The sequence below is a fragment of the Lissotriton helveticus genome, chromosome 8 (assembly GCF_964261635.1).
Source record: "Lissotriton helveticus chromosome 8, aLisHel1.1, whole genome shotgun sequence".
In the NCBI taxonomy this organism is placed as follows: Eukaryota; Metazoa; Chordata; class Amphibia; order Caudata; family Salamandridae; genus Lissotriton; species Lissotriton helveticus.
In genome coordinates, this window is record NC_136069.1 from 818,550,378 (window position 1) to 818,577,391 (window position 27,014).

The window sequence follows — 27,014 nt, forward strand, 5'->3', positions numbered from 1 at the left end:
TTAGAGGCTATGCAAGGAATGCTTTAGTCCTGCATTAGGCAGTTTTTATTGCTTCTTGCATTCAAGAGATAGATAATTAGCCAGAATCTGTGGCCCAGCTATTCACCTTGGCATTCCGATTTGCACAAAGGGAATCAGTATTGGAGAGAAAAGGCAAAATGTGTTTCTTATGTTGTTATGAACAGCTTTTTATTCTTTCTCTTTAGGCTCTAGCCAATGCAGAAATATATAAATAACTGCTGACTTCCTGTAAGACGTGTCCAATGCTGAGACAAAATAAAAGGGGACACTTACAAATGATAGTGCTATCGTTTGAGAAAGGGTAAGTTGACACTGAATTTCCTGTGAATTCACAGACCAAGCATGAAAAAGACCCCAGCATGATCTTCATTGCGGGCTTAGAGCTGGTATTACCTTTTCAGAGGTGAGGGTCTTTCAACGGCTCGTTGGTCTAGGGGTATGATTCTCGCTTAGGGTGCGAGAGGTCCCGGGTTCAAATCCCAGACGAGCCCTTTCATTGGTGCTCTTTTGAAGTATGCATTTCAAAGCCAATATCAATTTTCTCTTTGCAGTAGTGGATGCATATTTGCTAGAGTCTCATGCTTTTAACCTTGCCCTGCCTGAGCAAATAGGAAACATTTCTCTTTAAGCATTTTGCAAAAATGCTGAACTTGCAAGGCATATACAAGCGTTCAGATAGGGCTGTCGGGCAGGTTGCATGAAAGAAATCTAAAACCAGATGCCCTTGGAATAGCCTGTTTTGAGCAGTTTCATCACAGAAGAATTACCTGTAGGTATCTGTTTCTGTAGTGTAGTGGTTATCACGTTCGCCTCACACGCGAAAGGTCCCGGTTCGAAACCGGGCAGAAACACTAGTTATATTGTCTTGGCTGCAATGTTGAGAGTTGCCGTTTTGCATGAAATTGTCCAGGCCCTGAAGATGGGTTCATGCAGTCTCGTTCCAAGAAAGTGAGTTCTCTTAAAAACAATAACATAATTGGCATGTGGATGTATCTGTTGATTCACAGACCTCACTTTCAAAAGAGCCCTGCATTCGGTTCAATGCTCAACCAGAACAAGCATTAACTTTGAGAATTGTTGGCACCAACAGGCCTCTTATTTTAGTGGAGTGTTTCTGTTTTTTAAGTGCTGAGGCTTGGGCTCAATTCCTAGATGATCCTTCTCAAGGTGATGATACAAATGCATCGTCACCTTTTCGTTTAATGTCAGAATTGTTTATTTCCATTTGGTGGTGTATGAATGCTTTCGACAGTATGGGGATTTTTTCTAGCCTTGCATGAATAAAAGCATATCACTCCTCTTTATGTATTTTTCTAATACATTTATATTTGCATCTCCTCTCCTAGCATGCATTTTTGACTATCTTACAGGCTGTATATAATAAGTATCAATTCAGGGGCGCTTCTTCTACTCAAATCACAACTGTTCTATCACAACATTGATAAGCAATCTGCATCTGCTTCTGTTGTGTATTGGTTATCATATTTACCTGACGTGTGAAAGTCCCATGTTGGACAGTGCACGTTAACAAAGAAACCAATGATTTTTATTAAAAGTTGTCTTGTGTTTTGGTTACCTTGCATCAGCCAAACCGTGCCAGAGATTACTTCATTTGCAGTCACTTGAAAAGTAGGGATTCTCAAATAAATGGCAAGAGGTTGAAACAAATCCAAAGAAATGCATGGCATATCTATGTGTAGGTGTATGCATGTATCCATATATAAAGATAGATAGATAGATAGATAGATAGATAGATAGATAGATAGATAGATAGATAGATAGATAGATAGATAGATAGATAGATAGATAGATAGATAGATAGATAGATAGATAGATAGATAAATAGATGGATGGATGGATGGATGGATGGATGGATGGATGGATGGATGGATGGATGGATGGATGGATGGATGGATGGATGGATAGACGGACAGACAGACAGACAGACAGACAGACAGACAGACAGACAGATAGACAGATAGATAGATAGATAGATAGATAGATAGATAGATAGATAGATAGATAGATAGATAGATAGATAGATAGATAGATAGATAGATAGATAGATAGATAGATAGATAGATAGATAGATAGATAGATAGATAGATAGATAGATAGATAGATAGATAGATAGATAGATATAGGGAGAGAGAGAGCGTTAATATAAACAGAGACTTTATTTTCAATCAAGCGGTCTTTTCTTTCCTTTAGGAGCAGAATGTTCTGATCATCAGCGCACCAGAATGTAGTGCTTGGTTGGCAAGCATCACATATTGTGATGTGTTAGCTAAGAGTTCCATGTCCTTCAGACTCATATATTCCTCTGTAGTTGTACCTTGGTGATTCAACAAAACATGGCATCATAATCAGCATTCTACTGCCACAGAGTGGACAGAGAAACCATTTAGAATTTCCCTGAAAAAGAAAAAAAGCATACTTAGGCAGAGCTTTGTGGACAGGCAGGACATTAGAGCAAGTGAGGAATAAGCACTGCTTTTGTTAATTTACATAGGCAGAACAGAGACTGCTGGGAAAAACCTGAAATTAAAGGCACAGAAAATGCCTGCTTCTGGAGAGAACACTAAGAAGCATTGAAAGTTTTTCCTCTGACCCTGGCCACTCTTAAGAGGAATCCTATGATAGTCAGCAGGACCCACCCTAAAAAGGAAGGGACAGCCATTTGGACCCTTTCCACCTTTTCTTGATCGAGCCTGATCGAGCCTGATTGAGCGCTGATTGAGCGGATAAGCACATAAGCACATAAGCACATAAGCACATAAGCACATAAGCACATAAGCACATAAGCACATAAGCACATAAGCACATAAGCACATAAGCACATAAGCACATGTACTTCTCATTTTGGGAAGGCATTGCTTAGCTTGTTACCAGCAGCTCAGTTATGTTATGATGTTAGAGGCTATGCAAGGAATGCTTTAGTCCTGCATTAGGCAGTTTTTATTGCTTCTTGCATTCAAGAGATAGATAATTAGCCAGAATCTGTGGCCCAGCTATTCACCTTGGCATTCCGATTTGCACAAAGGGAATCAGTATTGGAGAGAAAAGGCAAAATGTGTTCCTTATGTTGTTATGAACAGCTTTTTATTCTTTCTCTTTAGGCTCTAGCCAATGCAGAAATATATAAATAACTGCTGACTTCCTGTAAGACGTGTCCAATGCTGAGACAAAATAAAAGGGGACACTTACAAATGATAGTGCTATCGTTTGAGAAAGGGTAAGTTGACACTGAATTTCCTGTGAATTCACAGACCAAGCATGAAAAAGACCCCAGCATGATCTTCATTGCGGGCTTAGAGCTGGTATTACCTTTTCAGAGGTGAGGGACTTTCAACGACTCGTTGGTCTAGGGGTATGATTCTCGCTTTGGGTGCGAGAGGTCCCAGGTGCAAATCCCGGACGAGCCCTTTCATTGGTGCTCTTTTGAAGTATGCATTTCAAAGCCAATATCAATTTTCTCTTTGCAGTAGTGGATGATTATTTGCTAGAGTCTCATGCTTTTAACCTTGCCCTGCCTGAGCAAATAGGAAACATTTCTCTTTAAGCATTTTGCAAAAATGCTGAACTTGCAAGGCATATACAAGCGTTCAGATAGGGCTGTCGTGCAGGTTGCATGAAAGAAATCTAAAACCAGATGCCCTTGGAATAGTCTGTTTTGAGCAGTTTCATCACAGAAGAATCGCCTATAGGTATCTGTTTCTGTAGTGTAGTGGTTATCACGTTCGCCTCACACGCGAAAGGTCCCCGGTTCGAAACCGGGCAGAAACACTAGTTATATTGTCTTGGCTGCAATGTTGAGAGTTGCCGTTTTGCATGAAATTGTCCAGGCCCTGAAGATGGGTTCATGCAGTCTCGTTCCAAGAAAGTGAATTCTCTTAAAAACAATAACATAATTGGCATGTGGATGTATCTGTTGATTCAAAGACCTCACTTTCAAAAGAGCCCTGCATTCGGTTCAATGTTCAACCAGAACAAGCATTAACTTTGAGAATTGTTGGCACCAACAGGCCTCTTATTTTAGTGGAGTGTTTCTGGTTTTTAAGTGCTGAGGCTTGGGCTCAATTCCTAGATGATCCTTCTCAAGGTGATGATATAAATGCATCGTCACCTTTTCGTTTAATGTCAGAATTGTTTATTTCCATTTGGTGGTGTATGAATGCTTTCGACAGTATGGGGATTTTTTCTAGCCTTGCATGAATAAAAGCATATCACTCCTCTTTATGTATTTTTCTAATACATTTATATTTGCATCTCCTCTCCTAGCATGCATTTTTGACTATCTTACAGGCTGTATATAATAAGTATCAATTCAGGGGCGCTTCTACTACTCAAATCACAACTGTTCTATCACGACATTGATAAGCAATCTGCATCTGCTTCTGTTGTGTATTGGTTATCATATTTACCTGACGTGTGAAAGTCCCATGTTTGACAGTGCACGTTAACAAAGAAACCAATGATTTTTATTAAAAGTTGTCTTGTGTTTTGGTTACCTTGCATCAGCCAAAACGTGCCAGAGATTACTTCATTTGCAGTCACTTGAAAAGTAGGGATTCTCAAATAAATGGCAAGAGGTTGAAACAAATCCAAAGAAATGCATGGCATATCTATGAGTAGGTGTATGCATGTATCCATATATAAAGATAGATAGATAGATAGATAGATAGATAGATAGATAGATAGATAGATAGATAGATAGATAGATAGATAGATAGATAGATAGATAGATAGATAGATAGATAGATAGATAGATAGATAGATAGATAGATAGATAGATATAGGGAGAGAGAGAGCGTTAATATAAACAGAGACTTTATTTTCTATCAAGCGGTATTTTCTTTCCTTTAGGAGCAGAATGTTCTGATCATCAGCGCACCAGAATGTAGTGCTTGGTTGGCAAGCATCACATATTGTGATGTGTTAGCTAAGAGTTCCATGTCCTTCAGACTCATATATTCCTCTGTAGTTGTACCATGGTGATTCCACAAAACATGGCATCATAATCAACATTCTACTGCCACAGAGTGGACAGAGAAACCATTTAGAATTTCCCTGAAAAAGAAAAAAAACATACTTAGGCAGAGCTTTGTGGACAGGAAGGACATTAGAGCAAGTGAGGAATAAGCACTGCTTTTGTTAATTTACATAGGCAGAACAGAGACTGCTGGGAAAAGCCTGAAATTAAAGGCACAGAAAATGCCTGCTTCTGGAGAGAACACTAAGAAGCATTGAAAGTTTTTCCTCTGACCCTGGCCACTCTTAAGAGGAATCCTATGATAGTCAGCAGGACCCACCCTAAAAAGGAAGGGACAGCCATTTGGACCCTTTCCACCTTTCCTATATCTCGCCTGATTGAGACTCATTGAGCGCTGATTGAGCGGATAAGCACATAAGCACATAAGCACATAAGCACATAAGCACATAAGCACATAAGCACATAAGCACATAAGCACATAAGCACATAAGCACATGTACTTCTCATTTTGGGAAGGCATTGCTTAGCTTGTTACCAGCAGCTCAGTTATGTTATGATGTTAGAGGCTATGCAAGGAATGCTTTAGTCCTGCATTAGGCAGTTTTTATTGCTTCTTGCATTCAAGAGATAGATAATTAGCCAGAATCTGTGGCCCAGCTATTCACCTTGGCATTCCGATTTGCACAAAGGGAATCAGTATTGGAGAGAAAAGGCAAAATGTGTTTCTTATGTTGTTATGAACAGCTTTTTATTCTTTCTCTTTAGGCTCTAGCCAATGCAGAAATATATAAATAACTGCTGACTTCCTGTAAGACGTGTCCAATGCTGAGACAAAATAAAAGGGGACACTTACAAATGATAGTGCTATCGTTTGAGAAAGGGTAAGTTGACACTGAATTTCCTGTGAATTCACAGACCAAGCATGAAAAAAACCCCAGCATGATCTTCATTGCGGGCTTAGAGCTGGTATTACCTTTTCAGAGGTGAGGGTCTTTCAACGGCTCGTTGGTCTAGGGGTATGATTCTCGCTTAGGGTGCGAGAGGTCCCGGGTTCAAATCCTGGACGAGCCCTTACATTGGTGCTCTTTTGAAGTATGCATTTCAAAGCCAATATCAATTTTCTCTTTGCAGTAGTGGATGCATATTTGCTAGAGTCTCATGCTTTTAACCTTGCCCTGCCTGAGCAAATAGGAAACATTTCTCTTTAAGCATTTTGCAAAAATGCTGAACTTGCAAGGCATATACAAGCGTTCAGATAGGGCTGTCGGGCAGGTTGCATGAAAGAAATCTAAAACCAGATGCCCTTGGAATAGCCTGTTTTGAGCAGTTTCATCACAGAAGAATCACCTGTAGGTATCTGTTTCTGTAGTGTAGTGGTTATCACGTTTGCCTCACACGCGAAAGGTCCCGGTTCGAAACCTGGCAGAAACACTAGTTATATTGTCTTGGCTGCAATGTTGAGAGTTGCCGTTTTGCATGAAATTGTCCAGGCCCTGAAGATGGGTTCATGCAGTCTCTTTCCAAGAAAGTGAATTCTCTTAAAAACAATAACATAATTGGCATGTGGATGTATCTGTTGATTCACAGACCTCACTTTCAAAAGAGCCCTGCATTCGGTTCAATGCTCAACCAGAACAAGCATTAACTTTGAGAATTGTTGGCACCAACAGGCCTCTTATTTTAGTGGAGTGTTTCTGTTTTTTAAGTGCTGAGGCTTGGGCTCAATTCCTAGATGATCCTTCTCAAGGTGATGATACAAATGCATCGTCACCTTTTCGTTTAATGTCAGAATTGTTTATTTCCATTTGGTGGTGTATGAATGCTTTCGACAGTATGGGGATTTTTTCTAGCCTTGCATGAATAAAAGCATATCACTCCTCTTTATGTATTTTTCTAATACATTTATATTTGCATCTCCTCTCCTAGCATGCATTTTTGACTATCTTACAGGCTGTATATAATAAGTATCAATTCAGGGGCGCTTCTTCTACTCAAATCACAACTGTTCTATCAGGACATTGATAAGCAATCTGCATCTGCTTCTGTTGTGTATTGGTTATCATATTTACCTGACGTGTGAAAGTCCCATGTTGGACAGTGCACGTTAACAAAGAAACCAATGATTTTTATTAAAAGTTGTCTTGTGTTTTGGTTACCTTGCATCAGCCAAACCGTGCCAGAGATTACTTCATTTGCAGTCACTTGAAAAGTAGGGATTCTCAAATAAATGGCAAGAGGTTGAAACAAATCCAAAAAAATGCATGGCATATCTATGTGTAGGTGTATGCATGTATCCATATATAAAGATAGATAGATAGATAGATAGGTAGATAGATAGATAGATAAATAGATAGATAGATAGATAGATAGATAGATAGATAGATAGATAGATAGATAGATAGATAGATAGATAGATAGATAGATAGATAGATAGATAAATAGATGGATGGATGGATGGATGGATGGATGGATGGATGGATGGATGGATGGATGGATGGATAGACGGACAGACAGACAGACAGACAGATAGATAGATAGATAGATAGATAGATAGGTAGATAGATAAATAGATATAGAGATAGATAGATAGATAGATAGATAGATAGATAGATAGATAGATAGATAGATAGATAGATAGATAGATAGATAGATAGATAGATAGATAGATAGATAGATAGATAGATAGATAGATAGATAGATAGATAGATAGATAGATAGATAGGGAGAGAGAGAGCGTTAATATAAACAGAGACTTTATTTTCAATCAAGCGGTCTTTTCTTTCCTTTAGGAGCAGAATGTTCTGATCATCAGCGCACCAGAATGTAGTGCTTGGTTGGCAAGCATCACATATTGTGATGTGTTAGCTAAGAGTTCCATGTCCTTCAGACTCATATATTCCTCTGTAGTTGTACCTTGGTGATTCAACAAAACATGGCATCATAATCAGCATTCTACTGCCACAGAGTGGACAGAGAAACCATTTAGAATTTCCCTGAAAAAGAAAAAAAGCATACTTAGGCAGAGCTTTGTGGACAGGAAGGACATTAGAGCAAGTGAGGAATAAGCACTGCTTTTGTTAATTTACATAGGCAGAACAGAGACTGCTGGGAAAAACCTGAAATTACAGGCACAGAAAATGCCTGCTTCTGGAGAGAACACTAAGAAGCATTGAAAGTTTTTCCTCTGACCCTGGCCACTCTTAAGAGGAATCCTATGATACTCAGCAGGACCCACCCTAAAAAGGAAGGGACAGCCATTTGGACCCTTTCCACCTTTTCTATATCTCGCCTGATCGAGCCTGATTGAGCGCTATATAAGCCGATAAGCACATAAGCACATGTACTTCTCATTTTGGGAAGGTATTGCTTAGCTTGTTACCAGCAGCTCAGTTATGTTATGATGTTAGAGGCTATGCAAGGAATGCTTTAGTCCTGCATTAGGCAGTTTTTATTGCTTCTTGCATTCAAGAGATAGATAATTAGCCAGAACCTGTGGCCCAGCTATTCACCTTGGCATTCCGATTTGCACAAAGGGAATAAGTATTTGAGAGAAAAGGCAAAATGTGTTTCTTATGTTGTTATGAACAGCTTTTTATTCTTTCTCTTTAGGCTCTAGCCAATGCAGAAATATATAAATAACTGCTGACTTCCTGTAAGACTTGTCCAATGCTGAGAAAAAATAAAAGGGGACACTTACAAATGATAGTGCTATCGTTTGAGAAAGGGTAAGTTGACACTGAATTTCCTGTGAATTCACAGACCAAGCATGAAAAAGACCCCAGCATGATCTTCATTGCGGGCTTAGAGCTGGTATTACCTTTTCAGAGGTGAGGGTCTTTCAACGGCTCGTTGGTCTAGGGGTATGATTCTCGCTTTGGGTGCGAGAGGTCCTGGGTTCAAATCCCCGACGAGCCCTTTCATTGGTGCTCTTTTGAAGTATGCATTTCAAAGCCAATATCAATTTTCTCTTTGCAGTAGTGGATGATTATTTGCTAGAGTCTCATGCTTTTAACCTTGCCCTGCCTGAGCAAATAGGAAACATTTCTCTTTAAGCATTTTGCAAAAATGCTGAACTTGCAAGGCATATACAAGCGTTCAGATAGGGCTGTCGGGCAGGTTGCATGAAAGAAATCTAAAACCAGATGCCCTTGGAATAGTCTGTTTTGAGCAGTTTCATCACAGAAGAATCACCTGTAGGTATCTGTTTCTGTAGTGTAGTGGTTATCACGTTCGCCTCACACGCGAAAGGTCCCCGGTTAAAAACCGGGCAGAAACACTAGTTATATTGTCTTGGCTGCAATGTTGAGAGTTGCCGTTTTGCATGAAATTGTCCAGGCCCTGAAGATGGGTTCATGCAGTCTCGTTCCAAGAAAGTGAATTCTCTTAAAAACAATAACATAATTTTTTTTTGTTTTTTTTTTTGGTTAACATTTTTTTTATTGAGCAATCATATAAAAATACAAAGATGGGCCCACAACCACACGGGCTGGCCGCTAAGTCACATAGCACGACACATGAAATAAACAATCATTTCCGAGGCCAGGCCAAATCATAGAATAAAATTGCTCCAGACATAGGACAGGATACAACAATTTTCTATATAAAACATGAAAATAACAAACACAAAAACAAGGCGAGTACAGTAATCAATTCAGCCCAAATAGCAGAGGGGGAGGTCACTAAACAGGAGAACAGACATAAATCAATAAGATTCGGCAAGGCCGTGAGGGGGGGGGGAGCAGGGAGGACAGGAAAATCCTAGAACAGAGTGAAACATTTCGGGAACTTCGGCCTAAGGAGACAGGATAATATCGGAGGTGGCAACCAAGGGAGGGGTACAAATATCTCCACGGTATGCATTCCATTGACCCCAGATTTTCGTCCACGCCCCTGGTCTGCCCCTAGCCACGTAGACTGTCTTCTCTCGGAACATGGACCAGTCCATGTTATCCTCCCACACCGAAACATCAGGAGGTCGGGATACGCCCCAGAGTTGCGCAATGTCGCGCTTCGCGACCATGTAACCCAGGGTCGCCCATCTAGTCTGGGCCACAGAGTAATCGGAGGGTTCCCACACATTCAGCAGGCATCGTCGGGTCGCAGGGCAACACCCGTCACTACAGTCATTATCGCAAGCACATCCACCCAATAGGCCGCCACCACAGGACACTCCCAGAGTATGTGCAGAAAGGTAGCGCTCATCCCACAGCCACGCCTACACAAGCCATCCGGGGAAAAACCCATCACGACCAGACGCGGACCAGTCACATACACCCGGTGGAGGATCTTAAGTTGCACCAAACGAAGACGGGCGGGAATAGCGACCTCCTTTGGGGAGGAGAGTGCCGACTGCCAGTCCTCGTCATCCAGTTCCAACCCATCACCGACCCACATCTCCCGGAGTCGGACCAACAAATCCGCACGATTATGAATCAGTTTCTTATAGATGAGCGAGATAGTGCTGTCGGGCAAGTGTCCATCTAGTATACGATCTTCAAGGGGGGAAGACTCGGGTAGGGTCACATCAGGAGTCAGAACCGAGGCCAAGGCATGTCGGACTTGCAGATACCGGAAAAATTCTCTATCACTCAAGTCGTATTCCGCCTTAAGGGCCTGGAATGACTTCACGCGACCATTCACACAAACGTCACCCACCTTACAAATTCCAATCATATCCCAGCGTTCAAAACCCTTGGTAGACCAGAGACATCCCAAACGTTCAGAAGCATAAAGCGGAGTCGCCAGCGTCAGTTGATTCTCCCATCCCAAACTCACATTCGCAGCACGCCACACTTTGACCGCAGCCCTGGACGGGCCCACTAGATGGCTCCCGGCCGATCTAGAATATAGCGCTCTATTAAAGTCCCCTCCCGGCAACTGGAGCCTATCCATCTCAAAAGCCGGATCGCGACCCGGCGAATACATCGCGTGGTTAATGGCCGAGAGCTGGGCAGCCCAGTAGTATCTCTTGATGTCGGGGAGCGCCATGCCCCCGTCATACCAAGGGATAGTAAGTTTCGTGAGGGCTATACGTGGGCGCCCGTCCCAAATCAATTGTCTTTGCAGACTCTCGACTTCTCTGAAATAAGTAGCTGGAATGTCGTCGAAGGAGTTCTGAAGGGCGTAGAGGAACCGCGGCAAGGACATCATTTTAAATAGAGCCGCCCTACCCAGAGGAGACAGGGGTAGCTTACGCCAACGGGCCACATCCTGGCGTAATCTAAGAAGCGGGGGGAGGAGATTGCGCTCAAACCGGAGGGAAGGGTCCAGGGTAATAAAAATCCCCAAATACTTGAAGCCAGACTGGACCACCTGGATAGGGAACCTGGCCGGCAAAGAGGGCAAAACACCCGAAAGAACATACACGCAGGACTTAGCCCAGTTAATAACAAGGCCCGAGTTAGCTCCGAACGAAGTAAGAACATCAAATAAGACATTCAAGGATTTACGCGGGGATGTAAGATATAGAAGAATGTCGTCCGCGTAAAGAGAGACACGGTCTTCAAAGTCCGGCGACCAACGGATCCCTTTGAGTGATGGTTCCCATCGAAGCCACGCAGCTAACGGTTCCAGGGCCAGCGCAAAAAGCAATGGAGATAAGGGGCAACCCTGCCAGGTCCCTCTACCAAGGCTGAAGGGGACAGAGACTCTACCGTTCACCACCACTTGCGCTAAGGGTTCCACATACAACAGCTTCACCCATCCAATAAATTCAGGTCCAAAACCAAATTTTTCCAGAGCTGCCCAAAGATAGGGCCACTCGACCGTGTCAAAAGCCATCGAGGCATCCAACGAGGCCAAAATGGCCGGCTCCGTCAGACGCTCCGCCCTCGCAACAGCACCGTGGAGACGACGTAGGTTAAGAGCCGTGTTGCGATGTGGGATAAATCCGGACTGATCCGGATGAACCAAGTCGCTAATGACCGTCAGTAGGCGGGTCGCCAGGAGCTTAGCCAGGACCTTGGGCTCAACATTTAACAGGGAAATGGGCCTATAAGACGAACAAAGGTCCTGCGGTTTCCCGTCCTTGGGAATTACGACTATCGTAGCAAGACGCTGGTCATACGGGAGAATACCCCGTTCCCGGGACTCCAAAAACATGGCACGAAGATGGGGCGCTACCTTGTCAGGGCGTAGCTTGTACAGCTCAATTGGCAACCCGTTCGGGCCCAAGGCCTTGCCCGAACGGAGCGAACGAATGGCAGTCGCTATTTCATCCGTAGTAAAAGGGGACTCCAACGAGACACGGTCTAGATCGGAAACACTGGGCAAAGCTATATCGCGCAACAAAAGGCGAGAGTCAGCCACATCCCGTCCAGACACAGGGGTATAAACCACACGAAAATATTCTGCAAAACATTCCACTATTCCAACCGGGTCTGTCACTTCGACACCATTCGACGACTGAATCACAGGCACCACACGATTCGCTCTCTCTTTCTTATCCAACCACGCCAGCAATTTACCCGCTTTGTCCCCCACATCATATAGACGACCCTGCTGTTCCCGAAACATCAGTCTAGCCGCATCCGTGACCAAGGATTTATAAGCAAATTGTTTCAGACCCAGGGCGTGGAGTTTATCAGAGGTGACCCCAGACTCTAAGTCGGCCTCCCTCTCCGCAATCTCTGTCTCAAGGTCCACCACCTCCCGATTCCTAGCCTTCTTGGATTGAGCAATAAGGGAAAGGGCCTGTCCACGTATCACTGTTTTAAAGGCCTCCCACAGTGACACAGCCGAGGAAACCGACCCCTCGTTGTCCAAAAAATAGGCATCTAAAGATTTAATCAAAAGGTTTCGGGTCTCAGGGGAGGCAATATACCAGGGGTTGATAGGAGCCACTCGGCCCGCCGCTTCCACCCCAAACTCAAAACAAAGCCAGAGCGGAGAATGATCGGAGATGCCCCGGGGGAGGTGTCTGGTCTCACGCACCGCCGGCGTCTGCGCCGCGGGCATCAGGAAATAATCCAGTCTAGACAGACTCCCATGGGCCCCCGAATGGAAGGTGTATTGGAGCTGGGTAGGATGCATGAGCCTCCAGCAATCCACCAAACCAAACGTGTCCAAAAACCCACCTAGCCATTGTTGGGCCGAAGGAGTATCCCTAGGGGGGTAGCGATCATGTAGACCGGAGATCACAGAATTAAAATCGCCTGCAAGAAAAAGAGTACTGTCAGGAAGGTTCAGCAACACACGGCCCAAATCGGAAAAGGTGGAAGTCTGTAGGCCGGGGGGCACATAAACAGTAAACAAGGAGAGGGTACGACCCTCATAGCGACCCACGAGGACAGCATAACGCCCCCGATCATCAAGGATCACATCATCAATGGTTAGAGGGAGGGAAGCCCGAACAAGGATACCCACCCCCCTGGAACCAGTGGTAAACCCCGAATGCGCAGCAAGGCGATATCCCCACCTGTTCATCGCACGACAAGAATTGCCCACCAAATGAGTTTCCTGCAAAAAAACAATATCTGGAGATAAACGACGTAGACATTTTAACACCACGCTCCGCTTAATGCGATCTCCCAGACCATTAACATTCCACGAAACCAGCCTCAACCCGCTACCCCCCATCCCACACAGCAACGCCGAAACCCCCCCGTGATGAGCATGACATAACAAATATCAGAAGCAAGATTGATTCGCCTTGAAAACATAACACATAAACATCAAACATCCCAATCACCCACCCCCCAACAATCAAGAGAACACCCCCCACCCTGCACCCCTGCAAAATGCTAAATAGCCACCCCAACATGCAGTGTGCCTGTCGCCCAAGAACCCCTATTCTACAAAAAGAACCCCGGAGGAGGAAAGGCTCTGGCCCACCCGCCACCCCGAGTAGGACAGATAATGAGGAAAACACACAAACAGCAGAGGCACTGAGGCATTAAATCCCTGAAGAGTTTACTCTATTCGAGGGCCCAGGCGTAGGCGGATTGTTCAGCTCTCCATGCCACCCTCAGCACCACCCGGGTGGGCGGCGGACTCAGTCTCAGGAGGTCGGTCAGGCAGAGAGTCCATCCAGTCATTTACAGAATCAGGCCGATCAAAGAAGAAGGTTCGGTCGTTGTACTCGACGCGCAGCCTGGTCGGAAAAAGCATGGCGTAGCGAAGCCCCATGTCTCGGAGACGTTTCTTGACATCACGGAAGCCCATACGCTGTCTCTGGACCTGTTGAGAAAAGTCCGGATAGAAGTTCACCGTGGCGTTCTCAAAGGCCACCGGGCCCTTCACACGCGATGCTTGCAGGATAGCGTCCCGATCCCTATAATGGAAGAGTTTCGCAACAATAGGCCTCGGCGGGGCCCCCGGCTTACCCTTGCCCCCCGGAACACGATGAGCACGTTCCACTGCGAAAAACTTAGTCAAACCAGACGGGGAGAGGTGGTTCTGGATCAAGTCCTCAACAAGGAGATCAACAGAGTGAGGTTCTGGATTCTCCGGAACGCCGACCACGCGCACATTACAGCGACGGGCCCTGTTCTCAAAGTCCTCCAAGCGCCGGGTCATGAAGTCGTTCACCTTACGAAGGTTGCCGATCTCCGTCTGCATCTCCGAAACGTCTTCCATGAGACTGGATGACTTGAGATCTAACGACTTCACCTTCTCATTGGTTTTCGACAGGTCAGCACGAATCAAGTTCACATCAATGGCCACGGTGTCAATTTTGTGGGCCAAAGCTTCATATTGTTGGCCTATCGTCTCCTTCATGGCAGAAATGGCGCCCATGACGTCCTGCAAGGATGGCTCCGTTGACGCATCCACCGTGTGGTCAGCGGTACTTGATCCGGGCAGGGCGGCTCCGGGGGACCCCTTGGAATGGGTGTAGCGGTCCATAACATTGGACTGGACCGGGCCCCCACGCAGGGGCGTCTTGGTCTTCCGAGTCTCTCGGTCCCCTCTGCCAGCCATGATAGAACTGCGTCACCAGGAGATCAACCAGGCTCGATAGAATGACCACAGGAAAGCAGGGCCTCGGAACCAAAGAACCGCAGCTAGGGTACCACTATTGGGAGGGTCAACAGACAGGAGAATAAACCAGCCAAAGGCCCGATAGCCGGTCCGTGCCCCGACTTCAGCCCAGGCCAGGCTCCTCTGCCAGATGTCTCAGTCTGAGGCAGAAACGAAACCGAAACTTAAGAGGGGGACCCACAAGTCGAATCCCCCTGCCGTTGTTGTTCAACTGCAAGACGGCCACTGAGCCTCACCCAGTCCCGGGCGTACCTCGAGGGCGGAGCCCGAAAGTCCGAATCGATGTAACTCCGGCACCCCGGTTCCAAATCAAATTTCAAAAAGTCCAGGGCAATCAGCCCAGTGTCCTCTACATAAATCCTCGTAAAAAGTCAGGATTAGTTCAGGATATCATGCCGGGAGTGGCGGGGGTCCGGGGAGCGCTGAGCTCACGCGGCCATCTCGGATGAACAATAACATAATTGGCATGTGGATGTATCTGTTGATTCACAGACCTCACTTTCAAAAGAGCCCTGCATTCGGTTCAATGCTCAACCAGAACAAGCATTAACTTTAAGAATTGTTGGCACCAACAGGCCTCTTATTTTAGTGGAGTGTTTCTGGTTTTTAAGTGCTGAGGCTTGGGCTCAATTCCTAGATGATCCTTCTCAAGGTGATGATATAAATGCATCGTCACCTTTTCGTTTAATGTCAGAATTGTTTATTTCCATTTGGTGGTGTATGAATGCCTTCGACAGTATGGGGATTTTTTCTAGCCTTGCATGAATAAAAGCATATCACTCCTCTTTATGTATTTTTCTAATACATTTATATTTGCATCTCCTCTCCTAGCATGCATTTTTGACTATCTTACAGGCTGTATATAATAAGTATCAATTCAGGGGCGCTTCTACTACTCAAATCACAACTGTTCTATCACGACATTGATAAGCAATCTGCATCTGCTTCTGTTGTGTATTGGTTATCATGTTTACCTGACGTGTGAAAGTCCCATGTTTGACAGTGCACGTTAACAAAGAAACCAATGATTTTTATTAAAAGTTGTCTTGTGTTTTGGTTACCTTGCATCAGCCAAAACGTGCCAGAGATGACTTCATTTGCAGTCACTTGAAAAGTAGGGATTCTCAAATAAATGGCAAGAGGTTGAAACAAATCCAAAGAAATGCATGGCATATCTATGAGTAGGTGTATGCATGTATCCATATATAAAGATAGATAGATAGATAGATAGATAGATAGATAGATAGATAGATAGATAGATAGATAGATAGATAGATAGATAGATAGATAGATAGATAGATAGATAGATAGATAGATAGATAGATAGATAGATAGATAGATAGATAGATAGATAGATAGATAGATAGATAGATAGATAGATAGATAGATAGATAGATAGATATAGGGAGAGAGAGAGCGATAATATAAACAGAGACTTTATTTTCAATCAAGCGGTATTTTCTTTCCTTTAGGAGCAGAATGTTCTGATCATCAGCGCACCAGAATGTAGTGCTTGGTTGGCAAGCATCACATATTGTGATGTGTTAGCTAAGAGTTCCATGTCCTTCAGACTCATATATTCCTCTGTAGTTGTACCTTGGTGATTCCACAAAACATGGCATCATAATCAGCATTCTACTGCCACAGAGTGGACAGTGAAACCATTTAGAATTTCCCTGAAAAAGAAAAAAAGCATACTTAGGCAGAGCTTTGTGGACAGAAAGGACATTAGAGCAAGTGAGGAATAAGCACTGCTTTTGTTAATTTACATAGGCAGAACAGAGACTGCTGGGAAAAGCCTGAAATTAAAGGCACAGAAAATGCCTGCTTCTGGAGAGAACACTAAGAAGCATTGAAAGTTTTTCCTCTGACCCTGGCCACTCTTAAGAGGAATCCTATGATAGTCAGCAGGACCCACCCTAAAAAGGAAGGGACAGCCATTTGGACCCTTTCCCCCTTTCCTATATCTCGCCTGATCGAGCGCTGATTGAGCGGATAAGCACATAAGCACATGTACTTCTCATTTTGGGAAGGCATTGCTTAGCTTGTTACCAGCAGCTCAGTTATGTTATGATGTTAGAGGCTATGCAAGGAATGCTTTAGTCCTGCATTAGGCAGTTTTTATTGCTTCTTGCATTCAAGAAATAGATAATTAGCCAGAATCTGTTGCCCAGCTATTCACCTTGGCATTCCGATTTGCACAAAGGGAATCAGTATTGGAGAGAAAAAGCAAAATGTGTTTCTTATGTTGTTATGAACAGCTTTTTATTCTTTCTCTTTAGGCTCTAGCCAATGCAGAAATATATAAATAACTGCTGACTTCCTGTAAGACGTGTCCAATGCTGAGACAAAATAAAAGGGGACACTTACAAATGATAGTGCTATCGTTTGAGAAAGGGTAAGTTGACACTGAATTTCCTGTGAATTCACAGACCAAGCATGAAAAAGACCCCAGCATGATCTTCATTGCGGGCTTAGAGCTGGTATTACCTTTTCAGAGGTGAGGGTCTTTCAATGGCTCGTTGGTCTAGGGGTATGATTCTCGCTTTGGGTGCGAGAGGTCCCGGGTTCAAATCCCAGACGAGCCCTTTCATTGGTGCTCTTTTGAAGTATGCATTTCAAAGCCAATATCAATTTTCTCTTTGCAGTAGTGGATGATTATTTGCTAGAGTCTCATGCTTTTAACCTTGCCCTGCCTGAGCAAATAGGAAACATTTCTCTTTAAGCATTTTGCAAAAATGCTGAACTTGCAAGGCATATACAAGCGTTCAGAAAGGGCTGTCGGGCAGGTTGCATGAAAGAAATCTAAAACCAGATGCCCTTGGAATAGTCTGTTTTGAGCAGTTTCATCACAGAAGAATCACCTGTAGGTATCTGTTTCTGTAGTGTAGTGGTTATCGCGTTCGCCTCACACGCGAAAGGTCCCCGGTTCGAAACCGGGCAGAAACACTAGTTATATTGTCTTGGCTGCAATGTTGAGAGTTGTCGTTTTGCATGAAATTGTCCAGGCCCTGAAGATGGGTTCATGCAGTCTCGTTCCAAGAAAGTGAATTCTCTTAAAAACAATAACATAATTGGCATGTGGATGTATCTGTTGATTCACAGACCTCACTTTCAAAAGAGCCCTGCATTCGGTTCAATGCTCAACCAGAACAAGCATTAACTTTGAGAATTGTTGGCACCAACAGGCCTCCTATTTTAGTGGAGTGTTTCTGGTTTTAAGTGCTGAGGCTTGGGCTCAATTCCTAGATGATCCTTCTCAAGGTGATGATACAAATGCATCGTCACCTTTTCGTTTAATGTCAGAATTGTTTATTTCCATTTGGTGGTGTATGAATGCTTTCGACAGTATGGGGATTTTTTCTAGCCTTGCATGAATAAAAGCACATCACTCCTCTTTATGTATTTTTCTAATACATTTATATTTGCATCTCCTCTCCTAGCATGCATTTTTGACTATCTTACAGGCTGTATATAATAAGTATCAATTCAGGGGCGCTTCTTCTACTCAAATCACAACTGTTCTATCACGACATTGATAAGCAATCTGCATCTGCTTCTGTTGTGTATTGGTTATCATGTTTACCTGACGTGTGAAAGTCCCATGTTGGACAGTGCACGTTAACAAAGAAACCAATGATTTTTATTAAAAGTTGTCTTGTGTTTTGGTTACCTTGCATCAGCCAAACCGTGCCAGAGATTACTTCATTTGCAGTCACTTGAAAAGTAGGGATTCTCAAATAAATGGCAAGAGGTTGAAACAAATCCAAAGAAATGAATGGCATATCTATGTGTAGGTGTATGCATGTATCCATATATAAAGATAGATAGATAGATAGATAGATAGATAGATAGATAGATAGATAGATAGATAGATAGATGGATGGATGGATGGATGGATGGATGGATGGATGGATGGATGGATGGATGGATGGATGGATGGATGGATGGATGAATGGATAGACGGACGGACAGACAGACAGACAGACAGACAGACAGACAGACAGACAGATAGATAGATAGATAGATAGATAGATAGATAGATAGATAGATAGATAGATAGATAGATAGATAGATAGATAGATAGATAGATATAGGGAGAGAGAGAACGTTAATATAAACAGAGACTTTATTTTCAATCAAGCGGTCTTTTCTTTCCTTTAGGAGCAGAATGTTCTGATCATCAGCGCACCAGAATCTAGTGCTTGGTTGGCAAGCATCACATATTGTGATGTGTTAGCTAAGAGTTCCATGTCCTTCAGACTCATATATTCCTCTGTAGTTGTACCTTGGTGATTCAACAAAACATGGCATCATAATCAGCATTCTACTGCCACAGAGTGGACAGAGAAACCATTTAGAATTTCCCTGAAAAAGAAAAAAAGCATACTTAGGCAGAGCTTTGTGGACAGGCAGAACATTAGAGCAAGTGAGGAATAAGCACTGCTTTTGTTAATTTACATAGGCAGAACAGAGACTGCTGGGAAAAACCTGAAATTAAAGGCACAGAAAATGCCTGCTTCTGGAGAGAACACTAAGAAGCATTGAAAGTTTTTCCTCTGACCCTGGCCACTCTTAAGAGGAATCTTATGATAGTCAGCAGGACCCACCCTAAAAAGGAAGGGACAGCCATTTGGACCCTTTCCACCTTTTCTATATCTCGCCTGATCGAGCCTAATTGAGCGCTGATTGAGCGGATAAGCACATAAGCACATGTACTTCTCATTTTGGGAAGGTATTGCTTAGCTTGTTACCAGCAGCTCAGTTATGTTATGATGTTAGAGGCTATGCAAGGAATGCTTTAGTCCTGCATTAGGCAGTTTTTATTGCTTCTTGCATTCAAGAGATAGATAATTAGCCAGAATCTGTGGCCCAGCTATTCACCTTGGCATTCCGATTTGCACAAAGGGAATAAGTATTTGAGAGAAAAGGCAAAATGTGTTTCTTATGTTGTTATGAACAGCTTTTTATTCTTTCTCTTTAGGCTCTAGCCAATGCAGAAATATATAAATAACTGCTGACTTCCTGTAAGACTTGTCCAATGCTGAGAAAAAATAAAAGGGGACACTTACAAATGATAGTGCTATCGTTTGAGAAAGGGTAAGTTGACACTGAATTTCCTGTGAATTCACAGACCAAGCATGAAAAAGACCCCAGCATGATCTTCATTGCGGGCTTAGAGCTGGTATTACCTTTTCAGAGGTGAGGGTCTTTCAACGGCTTGTTGGTCTAGGGGTATGATTCTCGCTTTGGGTGCGAAAGGTCCCGGGTTCAAATCCCGGACGAGCCCTTTCATTGGTGCTCTTTTGAAGTATGCATTTCAAAGCCAATATCAATTTTCTCTTTGCAGTAGTGGATGATTATTTGCTAGAGTCTCATGCTTTTAACCTTGCCCTGCCTGAGCAAATAGGAAACATTTCTCTTTAAGCATTTTGCAAAAATGCTGAACTTGCAAGGCATATACAAGCGTTCAGATAGGGCTGTCGGGCAGGTTGCATGAAAGAAATCTAAAACCAGATGCCCTTGGAATAGTCTGTTTTGAGCAGTTTCATCACAGAAGAATCACCTGTAGGTATCTGTTTCTGTAGTGTAGTGGTTATCACGTTCGCCTCACACGCGAAAGGTCCCCGGTTCGAAACCGGGCAGAAACACTAGTTATATAGTCTTGGCTGCAATGTTGAGAGTTGCCGTTTTGCATGAAATTGTCCAGGCCCTGAAGATGGGTTCATGCAGTCTCGTTCCAAGAAAGTGAATTCTCTTAAAAACAATAACATAATTGGCATGTGGATGTATCTGTTGATTCACAGACCTCACTTTCAAAAGACCCCTGCATTCGGTTCAATGCTCAACCAGAACAAGCATTAACTTTGAGAATTGTTGGCACCAACAGGCTTCTTATTTTAGTGGAGTGTTTCTGTTTTTTAAGTGCTGAGGCTTGGGCTCAATTCCTAGATGATCCTTCTCAAGGTGATGATACAAATGCATCGTCACCTTTTCGTTTAATGTCAGAATTGTTTATTTCCATTTGGTGGTGTATGAATGCTTTCGACAGTATGGGGATTTTTTCTAGCCTTGCATGAATAAAAGCATATCACTCCTCTTTATGTATTTTTCTAATACATTTATATTTTCATCTCCTCTCCTAGCATGCATTTTTGACTATCTTACAGGCTGTATATAATAAGTATCAATTCAGGGGTGCTTCTACTACTCAAATCACAACTGTTCTATCACGACATTGATAAGCAATCTGCATCTGCTTCTGTTGTGTATTGGTTATCATATTTACCTGACGTGTGAAAGTCCCATGTTTGACAGTGCACGTTAACAAAGAAACCAATGATTTTTATTAAAAGTTGTCTTGTGTTTTGGTTACCTTGCATCAGCCAAAACGTGCCAGAGATGACTTCATTTGCAGTCACTTGAAAAGTAGGGATTCTCAAATAAATGGCAAGAGGTTGAAACAAATCCAAAGAAATGCATGGCATATCTATGAGTAGGTGTATGCATGTATCCATATATAAAGATAGATAGATAGATAGATAGATAGATAGATCGATAGATAGATAGATAGATAGATAGATAGATAGATAGATAGATAGATAGATAGATAGATAGATAGATAGATAGATAGATAGATAGATATAGGGAGAGAGAGAGCGTTAATATAAACAGAGACTTTATTTTCAATCAAGCGGTATTTTCTTTCCTTTAGGAGCAGAATGTTCTGATCATCAGCGCACCAGAATGTAGTGCTTGGTTGGCAAGCATCACATATTGTGATGTGTTAGCTAAGAGTTCCATGTCCTTCAGACTCATATATTCCTCTGTAGTTGTACCTTGGTGATTCCACAAAACATGGCATCATAATCAGCATTCTACTGCCACAGAGTGGACAGAGAAACCATTTAGAATTTCCCTGAAAAAGAAAAAAAGCATACTTAGGCAGAGCTTTGTGGACAGGAAGGACATTAGAGCAAGTGAGGAATAAGCACTGCTTTTGTTAATTTACATAGGCAGAACAGAGACTGCTGGGAAAAGCCTGAAATTAAAGGCACAGAAAATGCCTGCTTCTGGAGAGAACACTAAGAAGCATTGAAAGTTTTTCCTCTGACCCTGGCCACTCTTAAGAGGAATCCTATGATAGTCAGCAGGACCCACCCTAAAAAGGAAGGGACAGCCATTTGGACCCTTTCCACCTTTCCTTGATCGAGCCTGATCGAGCGCTGATTGAGCGGATAAGCACATAAGCACATGTACTTCTCATTTTGGGAAGGCATTGCTTAGCTTGTTACCAGCAGCTCAGTTATGTTATGATGTTAAAGGCTATGCAAGGAATGCTTTAGTCCTGCATTAGGCAGTTTTTATTGCTTCTTGCATTCAAGAGATAGATAATTAGCCAGAATCTGTGGCCCAGCTATTCACCTTGGCATTCCGATTTGCACAAAGGGAATCAGTATTGGAGAGAAAATGCAAAATGTGTTTCTTATGTTGTTATGAACAGCTTTTTATTCTTTCTCTTTAGGCTCTAGCCAATGCAGAAATATATAAATAACTGCTGACTTCCTGTAAGACGTGTCCAATGCTGAGACAAAATAAAAGGGGACACTTACAAATGATAGTGCTATCGTTTGAGAAAGGGTAAGTTGACACTGAATTTCCTGTGAATTCACAGACCAAGCATGAAAAAGACCCCAGCATGATCTTCATTGCGGGCTTAGAGCTGGTATTACCTTTTCAGAGGTGAGGGTCTTTCAACGGCTCGTTGGTCTAGGGGTATGATTCTCGCTTAGGGTGCGAGAGGTCCCGGGTTCAAATCCCGGATGAGCCCTTTCATTGGTGCTCTTTTGAAGTATGCATTTCAAAGCCAATATCATTTTTCTCTTTGCAGTAGTGGATGCATATTTGCTAGAGTCTCATGCTTTTAACCTTGCCCTGCCTGAGCAAATAGGAAACATTTCTCTTTAAGCATTTTGCAAAAATGCTGAACTTGCAAGGCATATACAAGGTTCAGATAGGGCTGTCGGGCAGGTTGCATGAAAGAAATCTAAAACCAGATGCCCTTGGAATAGTCTGTTTTGAGCAGTTTCATCACAGAAGAATCAGCTGTAGGTATCTGTTTCTGTAGTGTAGTGGTTATCACATTCGCCTCACACGCGAAAGGTCCCCGGTTCGAAACCGGGCAGAAACACTAGTTATATTGTCTTGGCTGCAATGTTGAGAGTTGCCGTTTTGCATGAAATTGTCCAGGCCCTGAAGATGGGTTCATGCAGTCTCGTTCCAAGAAAGTGAATTCTCTTAAAAACAATAACATAATTGGCATGTGGATGTATCTGTTGATTCACAGACCTCACTTTCAAAAGAGCCCTGCATTCGGTTCAATGCTCAACCAGAACAAGCATTAACTTTGAGAATTGTTGGCACCAACAGGCCTCTTATTTTAGTGGAGTGTTTCTGTTTTTTAAGTGCTGAGGCTTGGGCTCAATTCCTAGATGATCCTTCTCAAGGTGATGATACAAATGCATCGTCACCTTTTCGTTTAATGTCAGAATTGTTTATTTCCATTTGGTGGTGTATGAATGCTTTCGACAGTATGGGGATTTTTTCTAGCCTTGCATGAATAAAAGTATATCACTCCTCTTTATGTATTTTTCTAATACATTTATATTTGCATCTCCTCTCCTAGCATGCATTTTTGACTATCTTACAGGCTGTATATAATAAGTATCAATTCAGGGGTGCTTCTACTACTCAAATCACAACTGTTCTATCACGACATTGATAAGCAATCTGCATCTGCTTCTGTTGTGTATTGGTTATCATATTTACCTGACGTGTGAAAGGCCCATGTTTGACAGTGCACGTTAACAAAGAAACCAATGATTTTTATTAAAAGTTGTCTTGTGTTTTGGTTACCTTGCATCAGCCAAAACGTGCCAGAGATGACTTCATTTGCAGTCACTTGAAAAGTAGGGATTCTCAAATAAATGGCAAGAGGTTGAAACAAATCCAAAGAAATGCATGGCATATCTATGAGTAGGTGTATGCATGTATCCATATATAAAGATAGATAGATAGATAGATAGATAGATAGATAGATAGATAGATAGATAGATAGATAGATAGATAGATAGATAGATAGATAGATGGATAGATAGATAGATAGATAGATAGATAGATAGATAGATAGATAGATAGATATAGGGAGAGAGAGAGCGTTAATATAAACAGAGACTTTATTTTCAATCAAGCGGTATTTTCTTTCCTTTAGGAGCAGAATGTTCTGATCATCAGCGCACCAGAATGTAGTGCTTGGTTGGCAAGCATCACATATTGTGATGTGTTAGCTAAGAGTTCCATGTCCTTCAGACTCATATATTCCTCTGTAGTTGTACCTTGGTGATTCCACAAAACATGGCATCATAATCAGCATTCTACTGCCACAGAGTGGACAGAGAAACCATTTAGAATTTCCCTGAAAAAGAAAAAAGCATACTTAGGCAGAGCTTTGTGGACAGGAAGGACATTAGAGCAAGTGAGGAATAAGCACTGCTTTTGTTAATTTACATAGGCAGAACAGAGACTGCTGGGAAAAGCCTGAAATTAAAGGCACAGAAAATGCCTGCTTCTGGAAAGAACACTAAGAAGCATTGAAAGTTTTTCCTCTGACCCTGGCCACTCTTAAGAGGAATCCTATGATAGTCAGCAGGACCCACCCTAAAAAGAAAGGGACAGTCATTTGGACCCTTTCCACCTTTCCTATATCTCTCCTGATCGAGCGCTGATTGAGCGGATAAGCACATAAGCACATGTACTTCTCATTTTGGGAAGGCATTGCTTAGCTTGTTACCAGCAGCTCAGTTATGTTATGATGTTAGAGGCTATGCAAGGAATGCTTTAGTCCTGCATTAGGCAGTTTTTATTGCTTCTTGCATTCAAGAGATAGATAATTAGCCAGAATCTGTGGCCCAGCTATTCACCTTGGCATTCCGATTTGCACAAAGGGAATAAGTATTTGAGAGAAAAGGCAAAATGTGTTTCTTATGTTGTTATGAACAGCTTTTTATTCTTTCTCTTTAGGCTCTAGCCAATGCAGAAATATATAAATAACTGCTGACTTCCTGTAAGACGTGTCCAATGCTGAGACAAAATAAAAGGGGACACTTACAAATGATAGTGCTATCGTTTGAGAAAGGGTAAGTTGACACTGAATTTCCTGTGAATTCACAGACCAAGCATGAAAAAGACCCCAGCATGATCTTCATTGCGGGCTTAGAGCTGGTATTACCTTTTCAGAGGTGAGGGTCTTTCAACGGCTCGTTGGTCTAGGGGTATGATTCTCGCTTTGGGTGCGAGAGGTCCTGGGTTCAAATCCCGGACGAGCCCTTTCATTGGTGCTCTTTTGAAGTATGCATTTCAAAGCCAATATCAATTTTCTCTTTGCAGTAGTGGATGATTATTTGCTAGAGTCTCATGCTTTTAACCTTGCCCTGCCTGAGCAAATAGGAAACATTTCTCTTTAAGCATTTTGCAAAAATGCTGAACTTGCAAGGCATATACAAGCGTTCAGAAAGGGCTGTCGGGCAGGTTGCATGAAAGAAATCTAAAACCAGATGCCCTTGGAATAGTCTGTTTTGAGCAGTTTCATCACAGAAGAATCACCTGTAGTTATCTGTTTCTGTAGTGTAGTGGTTATCACGTTCGCCTCACACGCGAAAGGTCCCCGGTTCGAAACCGGGCAGAAACACTAGTTATATTGTCTTGGCTGCAATGTTGAGAGTTGCCGTTTTGCATGAAATTGTCCAGGCCCTGAAGATGGGTTCATGCAGTCTCGTTCCAAGAAAGTGAATTCTCTTAAAAACAATAACATAATTGGCATGTGGATGTATCTGTTGATTCACAGACCTCACTTTCAAAAGAGCCCTGCATTCGGTTCAATGCTCAACCTGAACAAGCATTAACTTTGAGAATTGTTGGCACCAACAGGCCTCCTATTTTAGTGGAGTGTTTCTGGTTTTAAGTGCTGAGGCTTGGGCTCAATTCCTAGATGATCCTTCTCAAGGTGATGATACAAATGCATCGTCACCTTTTCGTTTAATGTCAGAATTGTTTATTTCCATTTGGTGGTGTATGAATGCTTTCGACAGTATGGGGATTTTTTCTAGCCTTGCATGAATAAAAGCACATCACTCCTCTTTATGTATTTTTCTAATACATTTATATTTGCATCTCCTCTCCTAGCATGCATTTTTGACTATCTTACAGGCTGTATATAATAAGTATCAATTCAGGGGCGCTTCTACTACTGAAATCACAACTGTTCTATCACGACATTGATAAGCAATCTGCATCTGCTTCTGTTGTGTATTGGTTATCATGTTTACCTGACGTGTGAAAGTCCCATGTTTGACAGTGCACGTTAACAAAGAAACCAATGATTTTTATTAAAAGTTGTCTTGTGTTTTGGTTACCTTGCATCAGCAAAAACGTGCCAGAGATGACTTCATTTGCAGTCACTTGAAAAGTAGGGATTCTCAAATAAATGGCAAGAGGTTGAAACAAATCCAAAGAAATGCATGGCATATCTATGAGTAGGTGTATGCATGTATCCATATATAAAGATAGATAGATAGATAGATAGATAGATAGATAGATAGATAGATAGATAGATAGATAGATAGATAGATAGATAGATAGATAGATAGATAGATAGATAGATAGATAGATAGATAGATAGATAGATAGATATAGATAGATATAGGGAGAGAGAGAGCGTTAATATAAACAGAGACTTTATTTTCAATCAAGCGGTATTTTCTTTCCTTTAGGAGCAGAATGTTCTGATCATCAGCGCACCAGAATGTAGTGCTTGGTTGGCAAGCATCACATATTGTGATGTGTTAGCTAAGAGTTCCATGTCCTTCAGACTCATATATTCCTCTGTAGTTGTACCTTGGTGATTCCACAAAACATGGCATCATAATCAGCATTCTACTGCCACAGAGTGGACAGAGAAACCATT

At 42.5% G+C, this 27,014-nt stretch overlaps 15 non-coding genes across 15 annotated transcripts; all 15 read left to right on the forward strand.

Moving 5' to 3' along the window:
* The first annotated feature begins 440 nt into the window (after positions 1 to 440).
* Positions 441 to 512, forward strand: TRNAP-AGG (transfer RNA proline (anticodon AGG)). The gene has a single exon. It is a non-coding gene; the product is annotated as a tRNA-Pro (tRNA).
* Positions 513 to 800: 288 nt separating this feature from the next.
* TRNAV-CAC (transfer RNA valine (anticodon CAC)) lies at positions 801 to 872 on the forward strand. The gene has a single exon. It is a non-coding gene; the product is annotated as a tRNA-Val (tRNA).
* Positions 873 to 3,734: 2,862 nt separating this feature from the next.
* On the forward strand, positions 3,735 to 3,807 carry TRNAV-CAC (transfer RNA valine (anticodon CAC)). The gene has a single exon. It is a non-coding gene; the product is annotated as a tRNA-Val (tRNA).
* Positions 3,808 to 6,013: 2,206 nt separating this feature from the next.
* On the forward strand, positions 6,014 to 6,085 carry TRNAP-AGG (transfer RNA proline (anticodon AGG)). Its single transcript has one exon. It is a non-coding gene; the product is annotated as a tRNA-Pro (tRNA).
* Positions 6,086 to 6,373: 288 nt separating this feature from the next.
* On the forward strand, positions 6,374 to 6,445 carry TRNAV-CAC (transfer RNA valine (anticodon CAC)). Its single transcript has one exon. It is a non-coding gene; the product is annotated as a tRNA-Val (tRNA).
* Positions 6,446 to 8,857: 2,412 nt separating this feature from the next.
* Positions 8,858 to 8,929, forward strand: TRNAP-UGG (transfer RNA proline (anticodon UGG)). The gene has a single exon. It is a non-coding gene; the product is annotated as a tRNA-Pro (tRNA).
* Positions 8,930 to 9,217: 288 nt separating this feature from the next.
* On the forward strand, positions 9,218 to 9,290 carry TRNAV-CAC (transfer RNA valine (anticodon CAC)). Its single transcript has one exon. It is a non-coding gene; the product is annotated as a tRNA-Val (tRNA).
* Positions 9,291 to 17,508: 8,218 nt separating this feature from the next.
* Positions 17,509 to 17,580, forward strand: TRNAP-UGG (transfer RNA proline (anticodon UGG)). Its single transcript has one exon. It is a non-coding gene; the product is annotated as a tRNA-Pro (tRNA).
* A 288-nt stretch (positions 17,581 to 17,868) lies between these two features.
* Positions 17,869 to 17,941, forward strand: TRNAV-CAC (transfer RNA valine (anticodon CAC)). The gene has a single exon. It is a non-coding gene; the product is annotated as a tRNA-Val (tRNA).
* A 2,269-nt stretch (positions 17,942 to 20,210) lies between these two features.
* Positions 20,211 to 20,282, forward strand: TRNAP-UGG (transfer RNA proline (anticodon UGG)). The gene has a single exon. It is a non-coding gene; the product is annotated as a tRNA-Pro (tRNA).
* Positions 20,283 to 20,570: 288 nt separating this feature from the next.
* On the forward strand, positions 20,571 to 20,643 carry TRNAV-CAC (transfer RNA valine (anticodon CAC)). Its single transcript has one exon. It is a non-coding gene; the product is annotated as a tRNA-Val (tRNA).
* A 2,108-nt stretch (positions 20,644 to 22,751) lies between these two features.
* On the forward strand, positions 22,752 to 22,823 carry TRNAP-AGG (transfer RNA proline (anticodon AGG)). The gene has a single exon. It is a non-coding gene; the product is annotated as a tRNA-Pro (tRNA).
* Positions 22,824 to 23,110: 287 nt separating this feature from the next.
* Positions 23,111 to 23,183, forward strand: TRNAV-CAC (transfer RNA valine (anticodon CAC)). Its single transcript has one exon. It is a non-coding gene; the product is annotated as a tRNA-Val (tRNA).
* Positions 23,184 to 25,306: 2,123 nt separating this feature from the next.
* Positions 25,307 to 25,378, forward strand: TRNAP-UGG (transfer RNA proline (anticodon UGG)). Its single transcript has one exon. It is a non-coding gene; the product is annotated as a tRNA-Pro (tRNA).
* Positions 25,379 to 25,666: 288 nt separating this feature from the next.
* TRNAV-CAC (transfer RNA valine (anticodon CAC)) lies at positions 25,667 to 25,739 on the forward strand. The gene has a single exon. It is a non-coding gene; the product is annotated as a tRNA-Val (tRNA).
* Positions 25,740 to 27,014: the final 1,275 nt, after the last annotated feature.